Source organism: Lissotriton vulgaris, chromosome 9 (genome assembly GCF_964263255.1).
Source record: "Lissotriton vulgaris chromosome 9, aLisVul1.2, whole genome shotgun sequence".
Classification (NCBI taxonomy): Eukaryota; Metazoa; Chordata; class Amphibia; order Caudata; family Salamandridae; genus Lissotriton; species Lissotriton vulgaris.
In genome coordinates this window covers 863,781,779-863,806,566 of record NC_141697.1, presented here as the reverse complement: position 1 = coordinate 863,806,566, position 24,788 = coordinate 863,781,779, and the positions used below count along the sequence as shown (strand labels likewise).

The 24,788-nt window shown below is 38.8% G+C and overlaps 1 protein-coding gene across 3 annotated transcripts in view; it reads left to right on the top strand.

Annotated features, from left to right (window-relative positions):
• LOC147692380 (cytochrome P450 2A13-like) overlaps positions 1 to 24,788 on the top strand; it is a 1,200,227-nt gene that overhangs the window by 680,006 nt on the left and 495,433 nt on the right. The gene's annotated exons all lie outside the window — the stretch shown is intronic.

Genomic DNA, 24,788 nt, shown 5'->3' with positions numbered 1-24,788 from the left:
TTGTGTTAGATTTTAAAAAGTAAAACGCCCACACTACAATGATATAGAACACTTCCTTTAAAGAAGCCTACGAAATAAGTTTTAAAGATCAGGTTAACGTTCTTTTACTCTCTCATCATTGTTCAACATAAGTATATACAATATTATATTCAACAATGCCATGGTTGCTCCTTTTTTATTTTTAGAAATTAGCAACCATTGACAAAGCCAATAGTTATGTCTTCTTTTTCGTGAGAAAATACTTGCTATATTATATATCTGCATAGAATGACAGAAACAACATAACACCAGTCGGGCGCAAAACTATGCTAGGCGCAGATTTTTAGCCTATGCGTCTTAAACTGCTCTCTGAATTACATCCAACACTCCCTTTGAAGACACCTCCCCATTTTTTAACACCTCTTAAAGCCCTGGAAACAACACCATTTAACATTTAACATCATTTACCTCCATTGTTTTCATATATCAGCGTTGGTGAACTGACTCAGTGAAATGTCGCTGATTTCCTAAAATCACTTTTAAGGCGCTCATTATGACAGTGCACCCAATCCTTTGTGGAAGTGCTCATATAAAACATGACACTGGTATGACCAGGATACACAAATAAATAACACAGTGATGGAAAAGTTTCTTTATTTTTTATACTTACCTAAGAAATAGTAACAAAGTAAAACTAAATGTCTTTAAAAAACATAGTATCTGTGGAAGAAAAGTAAAAATAAGGTTATAATGTACATTTCATAAAATAAAAAAAGTAGGAATGAATGAAACAGAAAGTGAAAGAAAAATAGACTGAGGGAGACTTAGAGACACATATAGAATGTGTAGTATATAAATCAATGAGTAAGGTAATTAATTGAAAGAGATAATAGCAGTGAAGGAATGAGTGTCTAAATGAAAGTAAAGTGAGAGAGAAAATAAGAGTATGATTAGTGATAGTATACGAAATAAACAGTCTCTTAAAGAAACACAGTAAGAGTTCAGGAATATTTTAAGGAGATAGATAAAATAAATGAAAAACAGTAAGAGAAACAGACTAAAAAAGGGTGAGAAACAGAAGATGAACGGAGTAGAAATACACAAGGACTGCAAGAGACAAATAAATAGAAATGAAGTAGGGTAAGGGAAGTAAACTATAGGCCTTATTTATGAAGGCCTTGCGCCGGCCTTGCGTCACTTTTAACATGGGAAAAAGTGGCGCATCGGTGGTGCAAGACTTTCATAAATGAGGCCCTTTAGATTTAAGTTTAATAATTGAGCATAATTAATGAAAGCAGACTAAGGGAACAAAATTAAAGGTACAGTAAGACAAGCGAATCAAGATTCTAGAAACAAAGCTGATATAAGCTCAATAAAGGTGAGTCACCATGAGACAACGGGAGAATCAAACTGAAGAGATAGATAGACTGAATAAAATAGTGACAGAAAAGATATTAGAGAAACAGGAGTGAAAATTAAACAACGCAAAATGTGGATCAATGAAACGGAATAAGCGTGACTGAACAGTACTGACAAAGGAAGGTGATGAAAAGAATAAGGATAAGAGAGAGGCAAAATAAAATCTCGGATGTTATTAGTTGTACTTGCCTTTTAAATGTAATATCAGTGGAAGACAATAAAAAATGTGTTACAATACATATTTCTAAATCCAATGTAACAAAATAACTTAAACAACAAATTACATGGTTTATTTTTGCTGTCCTCAGAATATATTGATTTTCACTATAAACAGTGATTTCAATAGTAATCATCATGTAACAACGGGGAAAGAAAAACACAATCCAAATGATTGTGTTTAAAAAACCTGTACAAGATCTCTATATATAATATAAATACCTGAAAAAAACATGTCTTAAATGTTTTTCTCTAATTCGCAATTTCTTGAGTAAGCACAGTACATCTTCCTCAGTTACAAACTAATTAAACCATAGCACTTATTTTTAAATACGTCTCAACTAAGCTCAGTGCAAGTACGTTCTTAAAACATTTATCTCAAGTACACATTTTCTTCTCTCATACCTTTCCACGTGGCCAAATAGTATGAGTTAACTCGTTATTTTTTAAATACCTCTCAACAAACTTCCGTCAAAATATATTCTAAAAACATTTATCTTAAGTACACATCTTCTCTCAAACCTTTCCACGTGGCCAAATAGTATGAGTTAACACGTTATTTTTTAAATACCTCTCAACAAACTTCCATTGAAATATGTTCTGAAAACATTTATCTCAAGTACACATTTTGTTGTATCACATGTTTCCGCGTGGCCAAATAGTATGAGTTAAGTAGTTATTTTCTCAAATTACTTAATCTTACTGTTATCCATTTTTTTCTCAACCTTTCAAATAAAAATTCTAATGTGTTCTGTACCATCAAACATTAAGTAAAATTGTACCAGATACTATCACTATGTCAAATATAAATTTCATTTCTAGATTTGCACACCCTCAGTCACATGATATTTCTAAACAACAGAGTTTCATATCTTTACAGTGTTAATCTTCCTACAACAAGTAATATTACTGAAATTTGGGTTGCAAAAATAGCAGATAAGAATTAGTTAAGTCAAAAGGCAAACGTTTCTTAAAAGTCAATTGACTATCATTGCAGAGTGTCCAGCCTGTTGGAGACTTCAAATAAGCTGTGTAATGTCCTGATGGAGTTGAAGGCCCTTCATGAAAAATATTGGCTACAGTTATAAATGTTCTTCTAGAAATAGATACTTGAGAAGCAACAATTTTTTTTATTAAAGTTGACAATTTACTCCCATCACCTCTGCATTGTTGAACCATTAAAATTACATATTGTCCATTTCTGTGGATAAATAATGTTGATAACATTTCAGAGTTACATTGACAGCAGACCATGTTCTGATGCGCATCTTTAACTAGTTTATTAAAGGACCTTTCTTTACAGTCTGGTAATGTTAAATATATAAATCTTTCAGTGTGTATATCAGTAGTACTTGAAAATGAACAATTATCACACTTATGTTCCCATTTATAAGAAAGGCCAAAAAGACTATCAATATCTACACCTTCATCTTCCAAAACTGTAAGTATATACATAATAAATTCCTGACAATCTTGCTGAATATTCTGAGAACATTGATTTAGTCCTGCACATATGTCTAAAACATTCCTTAGTTCTGAAACACTTGCTACTTCACTATTATCACTGCTACATTTTTCAAATACAGAATTTAACGAACAACAAAACGTTTGCTCCCGATTTTGTACTATCTGTTGCTGAATTTGTTTTAGAAAAAAAACAAAATTAACTACTACATTTGCATAGAAGTTGACACCAGACCTGTTTTCAAACTTAAATCCAATAATCTCTTCAATACTAACCTTTTTTTTACTGCTACCACTGACAGCTACATCTTTTTTTCTTCGTTTCTCTACTACTTCGGTATATTTTTCCACATTTCTCCTTTTCTGACCAACCATACACTTTTCAATTAAAGGATATTGAGGTAAACTTGGAGCATATTCTCTTCTTAACCTATTATACTCCTTCACACAATTTAGATCTGCACTAATCTTTGTCTCATCAAAATCAATGAGATAAAGTCCACATAAAGTTTTAACTCGAGATAGAGCGACATATGCCATACCCTCTTTGAATACAGTGCTTCCAATATTTACCAAAGCACAATCTACACTTAAACCTTGAGATTTGTGAATAGTCATTGCATATGCCAAACAAATTGTAAATTGCTTCCGAAGGACATATAAGTCTTTCACAAGCAAAAAACGAGTTGAACAGCGACTGAATTGTTGAACTTCCTCAATTCCATCAAATTTGATTCTTAAAAATTCAATCTCATCTCTATTTGAGTAATTGACAAAACCAACAACATTACCCATTGCTCCATTTACCAAACCTCTTTCTACATGTAAATTTCTTCATAAAATAATCCGACAATTTAAACATACATACAGATTTTTTTCTAAGCCAGCAGTTTTAGATATAGATTTCTGAAGAGAATCCAATTTTAACTTCAACTTTTCAGACAAAACAATAGTACTACCTTCATGCTCTATTCTATCTTTAGCTTCCAGTTTCTTAATTTCTTGATTTTCTAACTTCAACATTTTTTCATTGAAAACAGAACATTATTTCAGAGTTGGCATCAAGCATATGACTGACTTATCTGCTACCTCTTTACTATATATTTTTTCATGTACATTATCTTCATTAGGAAACAACTTGGAAAGTAATCGTGTTCGTAGAGTTTCTTTCGCATCTTCAGTTAGTTTTCCAATCCTTATATCTTGAAGAATATGTCCATATTAAGTATCCTTTGCCTGTTGCATATTTTGAATCAGTTCAGTATATTTGAAATGTGACCATATATTAACATTTCCAATACTGCCCAGGCACTTTCTGGTCTCTTCATGTGTAACAGTTTTAAATACATGTTGTCCTTTCACAGGAGTTAGCTGCAGTAGATCTCCAAAAACTATGACATGTTTACCTCCAAATAACACATCATACTCTGTCTTAAGTATCTGTTGCATTCTTAAATGCACAATAGCAAGCATTAAATTGGATACCATGCTTACCTCATCAATAATGAGAAGTTTCATTGTTTTAAGGACTCTAGAAACTTCAAAACAAGCTTCTCCAGATAGCTTGTGATATTGTAATTTATTTTCATGTTCAACTAGCAGCATCAGTAAACGATGTAAAGTAATACCTTTAATATTATGTGCTGCCAATCCAGTTGGAGCAGTAACAACACAAGACAGTGTTGACTGAGTTCTTTGCTGTAGATATGTAGTAATTCCTTTAATTGGGAAACTTTTACCAGTTCCAGCTTCTCCACTTACATTTAGTCGAATAGGTTCAAATGACATACATGAGCATTCTTTTTTCTCATGACGAAAGCCATGCTCAATGTGCTCTGTCACTTCATCATATATCTGTCTTTGCTCAAGATTAAATTGCTTCTTCAATTCTTCTAAGTTTATTACTTCCTCTTGACCTTGCCGCATTGCTCTTTCCACCTCATCCATGGCAGTGGCTGCTTCATTTTGGATAATTGGTTGTCCCAGTGGATCTTGACTTAATGAAGCCGAACTTTGACTACCTTGTGAACTGTCTCTAGCAATCTCCGCTGCCATTGTTGCTTCTTGCTCTATTTCGTCATTCAACATTTGGAGATAATTACTGAAAACAGGACATTCGATACTACTTTTAGATGTGTTAAATGAATCTTCATAACTATAAAACTCACCAAGTAGTTCCTCTTCTGTACGCCATGGTTTAAAGAGTTGCAAAAGAGCTAAATAGTAAAATTCTCTTTTGTCAGGTGTATCGCAACTCAGTTTTCGATGATTAATCAAGTGTCCTTTACTTTGTTTCACCAGACATCCTTCATGTCCAATTACAGCGTGTACACCTTTATCAATATTCTCTGTAATATTCCTTTTAAAACTGTAGTTTTGAAGTATTTCATACAGACAAATATTTTCAAGCAGAGTACTTCTATTTGGATAGTATGTATCCAACATATTTGTTTTCAGAATGTCTGTACTGTTTGGTTCTTTCTGTGCTAAATATTCAATTTCTTGCACAGGTTTCAGAACACGAATTTGTGTTTCTGCAAGACCCAAACTCACCCAGAGGATAGTTCTTGATTTTGCATAAAGACTTGCTGATGATAACCGATCACAACATTCATATGCTCCAATTTCTCGATGAGACAACATCTTCAAACTGTACGTATACAATTTCTTGCTTAGGCTCTTTTCATGAGAAATGTCTTCCCACATCTCCTTCAGTTCCGTCTTTTCATATTTCGTGATGTAAGACGTTACATATCGAGCCACAGCAATAGAGTTGTCTGCAACATAATGTATGTCCATGTTAGCATTCCACATGGACAAAATGACTGGGTTATAGTCATTTATATATTTGGATTCTTCACCTCTTCTTAAATTGTACGTATTTTTAGGTGACCTTCTTGTGATGTTATGTTGCAAAGATGACATCAAATGGAAAGGGGCGACCACTCGGTCCCCCCGAACGTATGGTCGGGTGCCCCGATCCCCCGGGAAACCATTTTGGGTGGGAGGCGTGTCACGGCTGGTATGCCCGAAGCGGCGTAGCCGGGGCGCGCCTTTTCCCGCCCAAGAGGGGTTGTCCTAGACACTTACACCGTTGGCCACGCCCTGTAGGCGGTCGGAGGAGGGTCCACGCCCTCCCAGAGAAGAATAAAAGGAGCAACAGTCCAAGGAAGCATCCTCTTGTTCCTGTGCTTGGAAGCTGCACCCCTTCGTTGCACGTGAGCCCTTGACGGAACAAGAGCCAATTTTGAGAATTTAATTTTTGTGTTTCTCCTTGCAGCGAGTTTGAAGCTTCTTGACCTAGGACCTCAAGGATTATCCGTGGACGATGCCTGGCAAGAGGGTCGGAAAGAAGGTTGGAACCGACCAGATGCTTCGTATGCTGGTGAAGGACATGGCGGACATGAAGAAGCAGATGGCGGCAATGAATGGTGCGGGTGGACCGAAGAGAGTCATCGGACCAGCATTGCCGGGAGTAGTCCCTAACGGGAGAGGTAGAAGGGCCAAGAAGGGGGCATCGGGTGGGGAGGCTCCGGTTCCCGAATTACCTCCAGCGAACCCGGTCACTCCGATCGAGGCCCCAGTTCCGGTCCCGAAAGCGGGACAACCGATCCCTGTGGTGGTCACTCCTGTGAACGAGGAGGATATGCCTCCTGAACTGGCTGCCCAGTTGGCGGCATGGTTGGGCAGAGAGAACGAGGGGGCCACGGCTGAAGAAACCAGGTTGATAATGAAGCAGTTGTGGCAATCGAAAGATGCTGCAAAGGCACTGTGTCCTCTTGTTTCCCCGCAGGTTCCCTTGGAACAACCAGTATCGGGTGTTGGTTCAGCAGCGACAACGGTCACAGCTACCGCTTCAGGTAAACGGCCATTGCCGATGGCGGGGGAGGGATTGTTACCCTCAAGGAGGGAAAAAATCGTACAACATATCCCGATTGATGTAAAAGAAAGGATTTGGGCGGATAAATATGTGAACATGTTTTCCTTGCTGACCGATCACTATGAGATTGAGCATGTAAAAAACCAGAAAGAGTTGTTGCATCCTAGTGTATGGCGCTCAAAGATGGCGGGTTTCAGAGTAGATGAAACGATCGCCAATTGGGCCAGAGCGTTTGGAATGTTCACTGCAATTATGGGGGAACGTAGGCCCGATTTAGTGGTGGAATTAGCCGTTTATCAGACACGTATCATGGAATTCTATGAATTGTACGGGGGCAATCAATGGTGTTGTTATGACAGCATATTTCGTAAGTCCAAAGAGCACGACTCATCCCTGACGTGGGATTGTTTCGACTCCATTTCCTGGCAGAAAATAGAGAGGTCGAACACAGCGAAGTCGCCATCTTTAGGCGGGAACGGGGTTGAGCCTTCCCGCCATTCTATGGGGGCACCCTTTCGGGCGGGTACAAGCAGTGATCAGAACACAAAGAATAATGGCAACTCAGGTAGGAAAGGGGTCTGTTGGAGCTTTAACAGAGGCAAGTGTTCTAGGCCACAGGGGTCATGCAGGTTCAGGCATGAGTGTGCAGGGTGCGGGCAGTCCTCGCACCCCGAGAGTTCGTGCAGAGCCAAGACTGGTGATACGGGAGGTAGAGGAGGCGCCAAACAGGTCTAAAATAGACCGAGGGGCGCCATTACCTACCCCTGTTGATATTATGGCACTGATCCCTTGGCTGAACGAATACCCTGATTATATCTCCGCCGGGGTGTTGTGAGACGGTTTCTCATATGGTTTCCGCATCCCGGCGGGGGATTTTCGGGGGGAAGCACAATGTAAGAACCAACTATCGGTTCAACAGAATACGGCGGTGGTGCAGGCAAAGATTGGGAAGGAGGTGGCCCGAGGTCGGGTTGCTAGACCGTATGACATACCACCAGTTGGCGATTTTGTTTGCTCACCTTTGGGAGTGGTCCCCAAAAAGGACCCAGGGGAGTTCAGGTTAATACACAATTTGTCAGCTCCTAGGGGTCTTTCGGTGAACGATGCGATTGACCATGCAGATGGAGTCACAGAGTAGAATCAACAGACAGAGCACAAAGAAGACAAAAGACAGGAGGTACAGGGACAGAGAGGACAGTAGGCAAACACTACAATAGGGTGAGAGAGAGCAGAAGGAACACAGACATGGACAAACAAAGCAGAAGAGAGAGAAAGATGGAGAGAAGAAGAGTGAATAAGAGGGAAATAGATATACACCACCATACAGACAATGTAGGAGGAAGACTGAGAACAGGACACAGAGAAACATACAAAACGAGCACGAGAAAGATAGAGATATCACAAGGGACAGTGAAGGTAAGAGTGCTTTCAGGCCAGAAAATAAAACAATGACAGAAATGAATAAATATAGTGAAAAGCACAACCAAGACAAAGAGAGCAAGAGAAACAAAAAGAATAAGACACAAAGGGTCTCATTTATGAAAGCCTTGCGCCACAGATACGTCACTTTTTCCCATGTTAAAAGTGACGCACCACTGGCGCAAGGCCTTCATAAATAAAGCCCCATGTGAGTGAGAACAAGAACTGCATAGAGAAAAAATTTATGAGAGACAGGAACAGTAAAAATCAGAGGATAGGCAACATGGAGAAAAACTGCACAGTAGACAGTGATACAGAGGGCGAGACAGACACACTAAAATATATGAAGTAAGCAGCACAAAAATAGTATGTTGAGAAAACGAAAACAGCAAAACGGATATATGTATACTGACTCCACTAACTTAGTGCAAGAACGTATCTTTTACAGGAACTTCTGCATAATCTTAACTCACAACTCTTTGTTTCCCTTTAGCCCCAACACTTTGCCCTCTGAACTCTCACCCACCATTGCAGCTCTCGGTCACAAACCACACTGTAAATTTTGCCCTCCAAATTTTTACATGTAGGTATGGTACAACACGTAATATCATACCTGCAGCAACTAAGTAGTAATACCTTTGACACAGATTAATAGCTGCACAAGTTAACTAAAAAGTCTGCCTATGCCAGGCCTCAAAAGTGCAGCCCGATAGACAGCAAGCCTACCTTTAAGAAACTGTCTGTGCTGAAACCCGAACAGACCCGGCCAACTTAAAGCCCTGAAACTATCTTAATTTTCTCCTCTCTCTTTAAACCTTTAAATTTCATTTTCAAACCACGTTTGCTTTCCATGACACACTTTTTTTTCAATCTTCCACATTCAACGCCTAGACACTTTCCCTTTCTAGTATCCGAAACCGCAACTGCAACATGGCTAATGCACGAATTAATTAGTCTACCTTTCACGTTTTTTCCGTTTTCAAATTCTATAAATTTCTTCACATAAATAGATACCAGCGGCTCAGTACCTCCTACAGTCATAAAACCAAGTCGCTCCCTTTCACTTACAAATGCCTTTGAGACGGCAAAAAAATGTCGGGCAGATTTACAATCCCCTTACGCCACTTTAGCATCACTTTTAACATGGGACAAGTGAAGCAAAACTACCGCACGGAGCATGTTAATCTGCCCCTAAATCTTTATAGAAATGAGTGTACTGAAACATGTAATTAGTCGTTCACATGTAGGCACTTTCAATTACATGACTTATTTAACTAGAAGCGCTATAATGTTGCATGTCTTTTCAAAGATACACCAGTGCCTGCTATAATGCCGACTTTTTCCTTATTCTTCAACAGTGGTTATTTTTTTTTTTCATCGAATGAGAATTATTATGAGTTTTTAAACGGCAAAGCTTACGCGGTAATAGTCACTCTGCATATGCTTCCCTGTAAGAATGTAGTTTATCCACCCCCGCATGGGAACCTTGATGTTTCCATCTGGCCGCAAATTCCGGCCTTGAATCACAAGACATGAACAACAGCCTTATTGTCACAAAAACAAGTTACCCTACCATCTGTTCACAAACATATCTCTTTCACTTAGCTAATATTCACAGAGAAGTGCATTCCTTATAAAATAGTGACCTTCCTTTACAATTTGCTGAGGTGACTCCCATAATCTTTAACGCATCCTCCACTTCAAGGCAGGCCCATTTTTTTTATAACTACTAAGCAAAGGTTTAGTGACTTCTCTGTCAGAAATTATTTTAAGTCATTCTGCTACTCTTCACTTCATTCTCGCCTACCTATTTTTCTGGACTTCCTATTCTACTACCAGTGGCTGCGACTTTTGTGTTCCTATTTTGTTTATTACAAAATGGATGTCCCTCCTGTCTTCGCAAACGAGTTGGAGCACTTAGAACTATTTCGCCAGAGGATGCTTGAGTACTATGGCATCCTACCACTCTCGACTTTGAGTGCATCATATCGATTATCATTTCGATTTTCCTATTTTACCTGTGTGCAGCCTGTATTTCATTGCCTGAGCTGTGATTTCATGTGAGCCCTGGACTTATGTCTCTGCAGCTTGGTATCTCCTGAAGTGAATTACAATCATCTCATGAATCCGTTAATTGATCATGAACAGCGGATTGGTGTCACTACAACGCATGCTTTTACATCGCATGCCTTTACAACGCGGTTTTTACCACACAGTCCATTACAAGGCATAATGCTTTTAGGCGCTGGATAGTGAATTATTGAATTTACTATTCCAACTCCAGTCCCCGTGGATAGCAGGGAAGGTGTTGGATAGTAAATTAAATATATTCCCTATCCTAGAGCGCCCCCCAGCGCAATGCGTTGTAATGGTATGCGTTGTAATGGTTGCGATGTAATGGTAGTGCGTTGTAAAAAATGCGTTGTAAGTGATGTTCCCCTGAACAGCTTTGTTCCGATGGAGGGATTATGGCCTTTGCAGCGATACATGGAGTTCTGGGTCATTGGAATATATTCGCAGCGGCGCAAGATTTCTTGGCACACAGCTACATTGAAAACCCACTGAGTTGCCCTCTGATGGTACTAGAGGCTCCAGTAATTCAAGACCATGTATGTTCTTTTCCTCTATTCAATTGGATGGCTGACATGTTTTCGGATGATAACAGTGACTTCCTTTTAGAAGCTGTAGCTGCTTATTTCGCCTACTCAGTTATTGGATGACTTTTATGCAAGGCATTCTCGTCTACATTTTCTTTTCCCTCCCTATCTTTTTCACGTTTTCTTGGACTTTTTTTTTACATCAACAGACCTATTGGCTTTACTAACAGTGGACATTACAATTTCCTGCTGGTCAGATTTTCTTGTTTTATGTGGACTCATTTTTTTTTCCTCAGCTACTCGATTTCGAACTTAACTTTTTATTGAACTCTAATTTCAACATTTCACTTGCATATCTTATCTTATCTTATTTCAAACGTACTCGGAGCAAAACAGTGTAATATATGCTACATGTGCCCTGATTAATGTGTAAAGTTAGCATGAGTTTTTTATAAGTTTACACGCCATTTACCCTTTCAGCTGCTTGTTTGCGCCTCACACACCTCTGCTGCTTTAGTTTTCCATGTACTGAAATATTTTTAATTCATACGAGAAAAATATGTTCTTTCACTAATATTTGCATTACTTTTCGTGCTGTATTTCAGATGGAGTACTGAAACCTTCAAAAGATATGTCAATACAGTAGTTCTTCTCAACACTAATTTTCAAACATTCCAACAGATTACATACATGCACCTCCATCCAACTTGTCGCTTTTGGCGCGTTTTTTTTTCCTTACACAATAGCATAACACAAAGTTGATAGTGCTTCGCATGCAGAGAGCTGATTGTTAATGAGCTGATGTCTAACCACTAGCATTTTCATGTATCGTTGCTAAACTTAAAGGCAAGACACCTTCTTAGATTTAATAAAATATAATGTACTTCCTCATAACGGTGTAGAATTAATTTTGCTAAACCATATTCATTTTACATCAACTATACCGTTTGTATTCTATGTACAAGTGACTATGCCAATTACTTTGTTTCTTACAATATCTGTACTCGTATTAGATAAGAAGCTTGCCTTGAAATCAGTGCATTTCTGAATAAACATTTCAAATATACACGTTCTCTCTTTTAATCCATATTCTAAACTGAAATAATTGTATACTGAAAGAGTATTCATGTATTCCACGTAACCTCAGCTGTACTAAGTTCATGTTTTCTTTTCTCGTCCTGACTTACTCATACTAGAACCCGCAGGCCTATGTCGGCCCGTCAAGCCTTTCTTAGCGGGTTGCGGACCATGCAAACAATCGTACCTCTAGTAACAAAATAATTTATTACTGTTACCAAGCACCGCCGCAATTCCATTTTACTCAGTCTTAATCACTGCTCCCCCGCTTCTACAGAGCAGACGCTATGTCGTATTTCACTCCTTATCACCCTTTCATCTCCACTATAACAAACACTTCTCCGCCAGCCACCAGAGAACAGAGTGGAGATACAGAGGCACTAAGAAGTCAAATACGACATACCCTATGCTCTGTGGAGCCAACTGAGCAGTAATTGTGAAAGTAGACATTCACTAGCGCTTCAAAAAAGCATCTCAATTAAATATATAGTTTTTTGAAAACCTGCCAAGTACTTTGATGCGACTATCTGTGTGTGTCTCCACAGCAAACTTCCTCAGCCCAGACTGAAGGCAGACACAGACAAACACACACACAGTAAGACAACGGAGACGGAAAGCAGAAGGGAGATAAATATGGAGTCAAATGGCAGGAGGGAGAGAGATATTTGTATTCTCGGTCTGCTACCTTAATGTATGAAAGCATGTACTGCATGAACCTGTATACAACCTCATAATCACAAATTTTATTTTATTTTACTCCGCCCCCTCCCCCTCTCACCCCACCCCCACCAGTGCAGCCCGCGGCCACAAACCACACTGTAATTCTGTCGTCTGACAGAAAGTTTATGAATACCTTAAGCATTAGCACTTTTTGATGACGGTTTCACATGTGTACTACACGAACCTGTGTACAACCTCATGGTCACAACTTTTCATTTTATTTTACTCAACCACCTCCCCCTCTCACCCCACCCCCACCAGTGCAGCCCGCGGCCACAAACCACTCTGTAATTTTGTCGTCTGACAGAAAGTTTATGAATACCTTAAGCATTAGCACTTTTTGATGACGGTTTCACATGTGTACTACACAAACCTGTGTACAACCTCATTGTCACAACTTTTTATTTTATTTTACTCGACTACCTCCCCCTCCCACCCCACCCCCACCAGTGCAGCCCGCGGCCACAAACCACACTGTAATTTTGTCGTCTGACAGAAAGTTTAGGAATACCTTAAGCATTAGCACTTTTTGACGACGGTATCACATGTAATGGACCATTTCTCTCTCTATCTGCATTATCCGTGTCTCTGCTAATACAATTTTTTCATCTCAAAACCAACTTCTCTCATTATATGTAAACGCTTCAAAATCCCACAAATAATTACTGTCTATATTAAACATATTTTATATTCCATTTTTTGCTGTTCACCAAAATTATATACAAAACTATAATTTACGCTTCAAAGAATGTGAAAAAAAGGCGCGCAACCCCCATTAAATTCACAGGACTTCAGGCCCCCACCCCTCTCCCGTCTGGTCTGGCAGCCCAAGGTAACATATATATTCCAGATACACACACAGCCGCACCTGAACGTTTCACATCTCTGTAAACATCCATTTGAATGTAAATTAGGCCTTGCAGTTATTTTACCCCTTCTAAAATCCCCTGCAGCTTTACTCTGCCTACTAATTAAACATTCATGTACGCCTAACAACATTTTTTTAATTTGCCCCCCCAAAATTTCGTTCCAGTTTAGTCTCTGACTGACAGTGAATTAAAAAAAACTAACAGTAAAAGATTACATAAGAACATGACTGAAGACTATTTAGCTTATTGAGATTTATTATTCAAAATGTTAAACTAATAATTGCAAACAAATAATGTCGTTAAAGAGTGATGAAACGAAATGGAAAAATAGTTTTAAAAATACAAGACATTATCACAGTCAAAAATGAGGTTACTCAGAGACTGTGAGGAAAATGAACCAATTTTAGTGACTAAACCACATTTTACAGTACATGACAAAACAAACAGTTACAGACTTACCTTTACCAATGCTTTGTACGATGTAGAACAGTGACAGTCACAAAACAGATATTCGTTTGCGGAACTCTGAATAATGCTTCTATCACTGCAACCAAAATTCAATGGCACAGATATCCTGTCAAGTCAAGTCAAGTCAAATAACTTTATTCGGTTGTTCGAATTGACAACCATAAAAGTATTTACATTACAGAAAAAAGCATGACATACATATAATCTTAAAAGGTCATAATCAATTACAAGTAGAAAAAACACAGAGTTAAAAAATACATCCCTATTTCAAGATATTAAAAATCGTTTAAAAATAATGTTCTTTTGGCCGCAGTGATAAATAACCATATCAGTATTGTTATCCTTCCATACTGTTTCTGAATTTGATCGCCATTCTCAAGAAACCACATACAAATAAAGTGTAATCACAATTTAACAGCTGTAGAAAAAATTGTGCAGGACGATATTGATGAAAGTTCAATTTTTTCAAACAGGGTTTCAAGCATAACTTCCTTGGTACAACATAAAAGGGGCAAAAAAACAGAAAGTGTGCCAGATCTTGCGGAGACTTATCGTCGCAGCCGCAAGCTGGCAACACTTGACCTCGATGAGAACCCCTGGGTACCGCCAGCAAAAGATGAAACAGGTTGAACCTGAACCTTGTTAACAAAAATCGATCATAGCTTGACATTTGCCATGTCAGGTAGGGTTCCATAAGCAAAGTGCTTTTGATTAGTATGTGGTTGCGTACACTTTCTTTTTTTAATTCACATGATTCCCTTTCCTGTTTTCTTAAGTCAATAAAGGCATTTTTGACAAAAATGAGATCCAATTTGGTAATGGATTCCGGGCATAAGAAGAGTTCAGGACGGCCTAAATCAGAAAAACATTTAAGTAAATATTTAAGCCAAGGAATCTCCAACCTGTTATCCCATGTAAGTGCTTCTCTTAGAATAAGCTTGGTCAGAGGAATATTGTCATTTAACCAGCTATTCATCCAGCATAACATGGGATTCAAAGCAAGTTTATCACTGACATACGGAACCCCCAGTTCTTCATGCACAGAAAAATTTGCTGTACCCCTTGGAACCCTTAAAATCTGTTTTAAAAAATTGTTTTCAACTATCTGGAGTACATCCAACGGGACATATCCCCATATCTCACTGCCATAACAAGCTGTAGTTACACTTTTAGCTTTGTATAGTTGGAGTAGCGCGGCAACTGGACTATTTCCCAGCTTTTTAGAGAAATCTAGTATAGCCGCGTTTACCCTTGAAACGTCTCCCTTTTTTTTCTGGATCACGGGTCCCCATTTAAGTTGATTATCAAAGAGGACCCCGAGATAGGAGAATGTGTGCGTTACAGGTATTTCTACTCCATCTACATTTAGGCAATTTGGTTTCTTAAAACCTTCTCCAACCTTCATTATATAGGATTTGGTGTTATTAATACTTAAATCTCTGGTTTTCATAAATGTATAAAAGGAGTCTAATAAAGTTTGAAGTCCCTTGGCCGTTCTAGATAAAAGGACTGCGTCATCCGCGTATAATAAAACCGGCAGACCTTTTCGGCCAATGTATGGATAATCTATGTTGGTACTTAAGAGGGTCTCTTCCAGGTCATTAATATATAGATTGAAGAGGAACGGGGCCAGGATACACCCTTGCCGGACGCCCCGAAACACTCCAAAATCTTTAGTCACTTTTAGGTCCTGGGTATATCTAACATTCGCTTTGGTGTCTGAATGTATGTCTTCTAAAAGGTTTACTAAATTTTTGTCTACGCCCATTTTTTCCATGGCGCCCCAGAGTTTCCCACGGTTCACACAATCAAAGGCCGAAGAGAGATCCATAAACGCCATGTGAATCGTTCCTCTTCGTGCCTTGGTGTACTTCCCGACTATGAGATACAAGTTCAGACATTGAGAAATGGTAGAATGTCCAGGCCTGAAGCCATACTGGATTGGCGATATTATATTATTTTCCTCTGCCCAACTAGTCAATCTATTTAAAATTACTCCTCCTATCACTTTTGCCACAGAGTTTATTAAAGATATCGGTCTGTAGCAGGTCGGGCTGCTACGGTCACCCTTCTTGAATATAGGGACTATTGTAGATACCCCCCATGATGTAGGGCATCCACAAAGGACAGCTGCATTTAGTACTGCTGTGAGTACCGGCGCCCATAGTGCCTCACGTGACTTAAAAAGATCAGGCGGAAGTCCATCAGGACCCGGAGCCTTATTATTTGACAAGCCTTTAATTCCTTTAACTATTTCCTCATTTGAGAAACATAGAGAAGTATCTCTGCCTAAACCAGGATTGTGTTCTGCTTGTGATGTATTATTTATAAAAATAGAACTGAAATGGTCTATCCATTCCTCCTCTGATATATTTGTGCCCACATTTGGAATGGTAGGACAGTCAAATATTGGTTTGTTAATTATCTCCCAAAACTTCGAGCTATTTTTTAAAGTCTCTGGCTCTAGGAGTAATTCCCATACACTTTTTTTGACTGCTCGCTTACGAGTGGCCAGTGATTTCTTGTACTCATTCCGCAAGCCCCTAATGATCAATGGGTCTCTTGGTTTTGTATGTAGGGCTTTCTTGAGCTCACGACTGGCCTTTGAGCCAACACTGTCAAACCATTTTGGATTGCAGTTTGAATTTATCCTTCCCTTGTTAGGTACCGTTAAAAGAGACTCCACCTTTTTAGTTATCTCCTTAAAGGATGTCAGGATTTGCGACGGGGCTGATGCAGAGGATGTACAAATCATTAATTCTTGATTACAAACTGCACTAACGGAGGTATAAAATTGATCAATATCCTGTCAATACAGACTCATATATGTCTCTTCAACCAATCATATTTCTTCCCGCAAAATTTTGAAATCAAATTAACATTTCAGTTGGTTCTCCCTCACAATATTTTCAATGTCACATAAAAGTAACCCATCACCCACTACCTTCTCTGGCTGTTTCCATGGTAACACCTCATTCTGCACCTGGCTGAAGGCACAGGTCAAAAGTTCATATCTCAACGTTCTACATCAAACCAAGAATGCTGATTTCCCTCCAAAAACAACTGCCTATCCACAGCTCTGTACATGTCATTTTTTTGACACCCAATAGTACTTTTCGTTTTACAAAAATATTAACATGCAACATAGACTTCAATCTTGCGGTATTACAATCAACCAATCATTTTTATTTTTTCAACCACACCAAGCCTCATCCATTTTTTTATCCTGACTTTCAGCTTCTAACTACCATTCCACTTCCAGAACCCATCGGAGTACGAATGCATCTGCCTTGAAAATGAAGGTTTGGATTTTAGGACACAGCTATATTGACTGGAGTGGAAAATATGCAGCAAACAGATGAATTTCCAACTTTGATTTACCAAATGTGCAGATAACGTGGATTGGCCAGAGAGGACTGAGATGTCACCAATTGATACCATTGGTGAAAACTTTTATGCTCTCCCAGAACCTGACCTTATAATTGTGCACTGTGGTGGGAATGATCTAGGCACATTGACTGGGGTAGGTCTGGAAATGCTTCTAAAAGACACCTTTCGACAATTGATGACAATTTTTCCTTGAACTGCCTTGGTATATTCCAATATATGCCAAAGACAGAAATGGAATTGGTCCAATCAAAATTGTGCACAAATTGAGAAAGCAAGGAAACATGTAAATAAATCTGTTTCTGCTTTCCTCAGAGATTATAGCATGGGTTCTATTTACCACAACAACTTTCGTTACAACATGCAAGGAATCTATAGGAGAGATGGTGTTCATTTCACGGATGAGGGAAACAGAATCTTCCTCTGTAACATGAGACTCTGCATCGGTACTTACTTATAAATGCAGAAAAAACTCAATTAACACAAGTGCTTTTTTCAGAGCCACCTTATAACTAAGCACTCAAACTTCTGATTTATCTCCATTTTCACACTCTTGTAAATAGGTGTGCGCGACCGGGTGCGCGCACCCCGTAACTTTAAAAAAAAATAGTAATGAATTATTTTCGCGTTCAAGGGCCTTACTGCACCCCCTGCGAAAACCTACGTGGCCAGACAATCTCTACCTTGTCCCCTTTCCATGTTCCAATGCTTTGAAATGTACAATATATTCACTCGCACTAACAAAATGGCGGTCAACACTTCCTTATTTCCTTCCAATCGAACGTTCACAGACGTCACACACCAAAACAAAAATTCCGCTCGCGCACAGCCGCATTAGTGCGCGCACCCGAGCGCGCTTATAGATATATAATTGACTTCAACTTTAATTTTCTCAGCAACTACTGAACGGATTTGAAACATTAATAAAAAACTATAATCTGCGAGCCGAACTCTACCTTTTTGCCAAATTTCTTATAAATCCATTCAGCCGTTCGAGCTATAGCCGTGTCTAAACGTCCTATGGAAAATAACATGGAGAAAACACGTTTTGGGACCCCCTTTATCTCAGCCCCCACTTGATGAATCCCCCCAAACTTTCAGGAAAGGAGCGCAGCGGACCGAGCCATCTTCTTTGAGAAATTCGCAAAGATTCATCCACCAGGGCCAAAGTTAATCCAAATAGAATTTTGAGGATTTCCTATGAAAACTAGGTCCTAACTATAACTACCTACTGGCGACCGCCAGTAGGTAATTCACTGAAAAAAACATAGGTTTCACACTCGTTATTGTTAGGAATTAGCATTTAAAAAACCTTTGCAATTCACTGAAAAAACCATAGGTTTAACACTCGTTATAGTTTGGAATTAGCATTTAAAAAACCTTTGAAATTCATTGAAAAAAACATAGGTTTAACACCAGTTATAGTTAGCTGGACATTTTACTCATACAAAACCATTGAAATTCCCACGTTATAGTTAGTTGGACTCACTATAACTTGCGCGCCCGCAATCCACTGCTGATGATGTCACTTATTACATCATTCATGACATGGTCAGTGACATCACTGATGACACTTTCTTAAAAGCGAATTTCTAACTATAACATGTGTGAAACCTATGTTATTTTCAGTGAATTTGCAACTTTTTCAAAAAGCTAATTCGTAACTTTAACAAGTTTGAAAACTACAATTTTAAGCGAAATATTGTTTTTTAATGATAGGTAATTATTATATCTATTAATATTTTTTTCTAATTATTTCCTAATTCTATATTTGTAAAAAACAATTTTTTACATGTTTTTCATATATATGTTTTTTTAAATTATTTGTGCACCGGTGCGCTCATGGTGCACGTACCGGCGCGTGCACCAGTACGCGCAGCGAGAGCGCCCATGTGCGCGCACCCTGAGCTCACTCCGCGAAATAAAAAAAAATAAATAAAACCTTTTTTGCTCTTCGGAGTCCTCCTAGGCCCCACTAATAAAACATAAGGGGGGCAGGGTGTCTCTACCCTGCCCCCTATCAACGTTTTCCAATTTTATTTTTCACCTCTTGTGTCTCTGTTCTTCAGAGTCACAAGATGGCGGACTATGCAGACCATTTAGAACAGACACCCAAGAGCCAATTATCTTTGGAAATTTAGAACCAATTAAAATGTTTCTTTGCTTTTGAATTTGTGTGTGATGAAGTTTCATTGGTTTTCTACATGAATATACATGAGAAATAAGAAGGAAACACAGCCATTTTGTGATAGTACTCTTTGAGGTACGTTTCTGAGGAATTTTTGTTGTTCTATTTCTGGTGTGAAATTTACACAGTAGTTACTTTTCTACTGCTTTCTAAAAGGTGAGTTGATAATTTGTAAGGGGAATTTAATACTTGATAAAGCTACTTTTATATTATCTAGTACTAAAAACAATAAATTAAAGTGATTTTTGTTCTGCAATTTACAGCAAGAAATTTGAAAAGAATATGTATATGAATGAGGACACCGTTGATATTAATTTTGAAATTTCTGCGACTTTTGTTGAGGCGAGTTTTATTGAGGTCTTGAATGATCCTGTTGATAACACTATCCATGAAGAAGACCTTTTTTTGAGAGGAGATGGAATGGGGGATTTTAATGATGAGACTTTGGATGCTGAATTAATCGAATGTTTGGACTGTATTGAGTTCCAGGACTAATGTATGGAGACTTCTGATGAGGAGATTCCTGATCAGTTATTGTTAGAAGTTCTTCTAAATTATGAAAATTCTTAAGAATAAATGTATATTTAGAAATTATAAATTGTTTGAGAAATTTTTTAATATTCTATTTGTAATTTATGAGATAATAGCGAAATGATTCTGCCATATAGACTTATAGTATAGAGTGCAACATTTCTGTGTTACATAGTAAGTTTACTCACAGTTACTTCCCTTCTCCCACTATAGTTTCTCCAATGTGTATTTCACATCTCTTCTTCATCTCATGCCTTCTTTCTCTCACTGTCTCTCTCTAATGTACACTATTGCCGCCATTTTGTATAGTTTCAGAAGACAGTGAAATGTAATGCTCCAAAGGTGGAGTGCATGATCTGCCATACTGTACTTTCCAGAGGAGATCCCAAAGTGAGGCATCTAGGTAGATGTGTCACTTTGTAAACCCCTGTGCCACATTATACCTGCGCCAGGTAAAATGTATGCAAAGGGGGCGTATTGACGCAAGGAAGGGTCATAGAAGTGACGCAGTGAAATCTATCATATTTCACTGTGTCACTTTTACGACACCGTTCTGGTGTCAACTGCTATGCTAATGTTGTGGTTAATGTTGTTTTCTTTCTCCAAACTGTACAAGAACAGATTGCTGAAAATCGTGATCAAACACTTTGTTGTTTATTAAATTCTGTATTTGAGAAATGTAGCATTGATAGAACAAAAATACAGTATCTCTGGAGCAGCATTAATGTTAAACATTGCGCACGCGGCTTGTAAATAGGCCAATGAAACCAATACAGTATCTCTAGACCAGCATTAATGTTAAACATTGCGCATGCGGCTTGTAAATAGGCCAATGAAACCAATACAGTATCTCTGGACCAGCATTAATGCTAAACATTGCGCACACGGCTTGTAAATAGGACAATGAAACCAATACAGTATCTCTGGACCGGCATTAATGTTAAACATTGCACACGCGGCTTGTAAATATGCCCCTCTATATCTTATATTCCAACTCAACTGATACATTACTGAAATACTTTATACATCTCCCACACCATTTCATATGGTTTTCTATCTGCTATTCCTATCCCTCTCCATACATTCACTGCTTCCACCCATGTTAAAGGTTGCACAGGATGCTTCAAAAAAAGGAGCATATTTACAAGTCCATTACACAATTTCTAAACCAGCATTGAATCCAAGCATAAAAAACAATTTAAAAAGAAGTATACACACAGCTAACATTATGGAAAAAGGTAAAAATATAACTCCTTAATTCACACAGACACTCACTGTGATACTTGTCAAAAATCTTTATGCTGTCTATCTTTTCTAAAAGAATCATTACTCACCTTTAAAAATGCTTTGGAAGATGAAAAACAGTGTCAGTCACAGTCAACAGATATTCTTAAGCAGAATGTTTGAACAATGCTTCCTTCACCTGAGCCAGAGAGTAATGGCATAGATTCTTTCTCATTTCACAGCCATATTCTTGTACCTAACCAATGAAAATTATTCCCACACAAATTCAAAACCAAACTGCACATTTTAATTGGTTGTACATTTCAAGACTTTGAAACTCACACAATATTCACCCCTCCCCCTAGTGCTCATTCACCAAGTAACCATGGTAACTCCCTCTTAAACCACCACACAGTTCACAGGTTCATCATACTATGTTGCAAAAAAATCCATCAAGGCTGTTTTACCTCTCAATCTACCTGCTAATGAAATGCAATGTTTGTTTAAATGACTTTTTCTCAACCATTGAAATGACTTCTTACAAAAAAAAGCATGCACCCTAATTTTCAGTGGAGATTTTTAAGAAAGCTCCAATAATTTCTGGTTATTCAACTGCACTGATTCTCAAACACTTTTTTTCAAAATCAAACTGCCATTCCATTTCCACAACTCATCTGACTAGAAGCACATCTACCTCCAACATGCAAAAAGTCTGGTTTGTGGGTCATAGGTATGTCCACTGGAGTCAAAAATACGCAGCTAACAGAAGAATTTACAACCTTGATTTACCAAATGTGGACATTGTATGGATTGGACAGAGAGGATTGAGATGTCACCAATTGATACCATTGGTAAAATCCTTTATGCATTTACCACACCCTGACCTTATAATTGTGCACTGTGGTAGAAATGACTTAGGCACTGTGACTGGGGTAGGTCTGGAAATGCTTTTAAAGGACATCTTTGGGTCACATTTTTTCCACAAACTGCCTTGGTATTTTCTAATATATGCCAAAGGCAAAAATGGAACTGGTCCAACCAATTTTGTCCACAGATTGAAAAAGCAAGGAAACATGTAAATAAATCTGTTTCTGCTTTCCTCAGAGACTATGCTATGGGTTCCATTTACCACAACAACTTGTGTTACAACATGCAAGACATCTACAGGAGAGATGGTGTGCATTTTACAGATGAGGGGAATAGAGTTTTTCTCTTGAATATAAGACTCTGCATTGGTACCTACTTGTAGGTACAAAAAACACCAACATAACACAACAGCTCTTTTCAGAGCTAACTTACCTCTAAACACTCTACATTATTTTTTTACTCTATTTTTTTACACTGTTTTTCCCCGTGGTGCGCTCAGGGTGCGCGTACTGGAGAGCGTACCCGGGAACGTGCCCAGCGCTTACACTGCGAAAATTTCAAGAAAAAATAAAGCTTTTTTGCCCTTCGAAGTCCTTCTAGGCCCCCCTCAGAAAACCTAGGGGGTCAAAGGGTGTCTACTCTGCCCCCTTTTAATTATATCCCCCTTTCTTTTTTCACCTCTTGTGTCTCGATTCTACCGAGACACAAGATGGTGGACTCTCCGGACTGTTTAGAATGTTGACAGACACCTGAGAGCCGATCAGCTTTCCGCTCGCGCACTCCCGTACCGCGCCGGGTGCGCTCCCCGGTACGCGTACCGGTGAGCGCTCGGAGCGCGCCTATATATATATATATATATGTGTTTTTGAAGTTAATTTTCAAAAAAACCACTGGAGCAATTTCCACCAAATATAGAAAAGGCACATCTGCGTACCAGTCCCTACAATTTTACCAAGTTTGGCGTAATTCCCTTCAGCGGTTCGGGCTGTAGACTTGTCAGACCGTCCTATGGAAATTAACATTGGGAAGACACGTTTTGGGTCCCCCCTTTTTTCTCTTCCCCCGCTTCACGAATCCCCCCGAAACTTTCAGGGAAGGAACGGAGCGGAGCTGGGTAAAATTTTGGAAAATTACACGCAAATTCCTCAACCGGCGCCAGAGTTATTCTCAATAGAATGTTGCGGATTTCCTATGGTAGCCAATCCTAATTATAACTACCTACTGGCGACCGCCAGTAGGTAATACACACATACATATATATAAATGCATATGCATATATATATGTGCATATGTGTGCGTGTAGAGAGAGGTAGAGAGGTAGAGGTGTAGAGGTAGAGAGGTAGAGGTAGAGAGTGAGTATTAGAGAGTAGAGAGTAAGTAGTAGCGAGTAGTAGAGGGTAGTAGAGAAAGTAGCAGACAGTGAGTAGTACAGAGTAGTAGAGTGAGTAGTAGAGAGTGAGTAGTAGAGTCGTAGAGACGGAGTATTAGAGTGAGTAGTAGAGAGTAGTAGAAGAGAGTAGTAGAGAGTGATTGGTAGAGAGTGAGTAGCAGAATGAGTAGTAGAGTGAGTAATAGAGAGTGACTAGTAGAGATTAGTAGAGAGTAGTAGAGAGAGAGGGTAGTAGAGAGTGAGTAGTAGAGAGTAGTAGAGAGTGAGTAGTAGAGAGAGTAGTAGAGAGTAGTAGAGTAGTAGAGAATGAGTAGTAGAGAGTAGTGGAGTAGTAGAGAGTGAGTAGTAGAGAGTGAGTAGTAGAGTGAGTAGCAGGGAGTAGTAGAGAGTGAGAAGAAGAGTGAGTAGTAGAGAGTAGTACAGAGCAAGTAGTAGAGTGTGTAGTAGAGAGTGAGTAGTAGAGAGTAGTAGAGAGAGATTAGTAGAGTGAGTAGTTGAGAGTGCGAAGTAGAGAGAGTAGTAGAGAGTGAGTAGTAGAGAGTAGTAGAAAGCGAGTAGTAGAGAGTGAGTTAAGGAGAGTGAGTAGCAGAGAGTAGTAGAGAGCGAGTAGTAGAGAGTGAGTAGTAGAGAGTGTGTAGTAGAGAGAGAGAAGTAGAGAGTGAGTAGTAGAGAGTAGTAGAAGGAGTAGTAGAGAGAGAGTAGCAGAGTGAGTAGTAGAGTAGTAGAGAGTGAGTGGCGGAGAGTAGTAGAGAGTGAGTAGTAGAGAGAGTAGTAGAGAGCAGTAGAGTAGTAGAGAGTGAGTAGTAGAGAGCGGGTAGTAGAGATTGAGTATTGGAGAGTGAGTAGTAAAGAGTAGTAGAAATTGAGTAGTAGAGAGTAGTAGTAGAGAGTGAGTAGTAGAGAGTAGTAGAGAGTGAGTATTAGAGCATAGTAAAGAGTGAGTAGTAGAGAGTGAATAGTAGAGAGTGAGTAGTAGAGAGTGAGTACTAGTGAGAGAGTAGTAGAGAGTAGTAGAGAGTGAGTAGTAGAGAGTAGTAGAGTAGTAGAGAGTGAGTAGTAGAGTAGTACAGAGTGAGTAGTCGTGAGAGAGTAC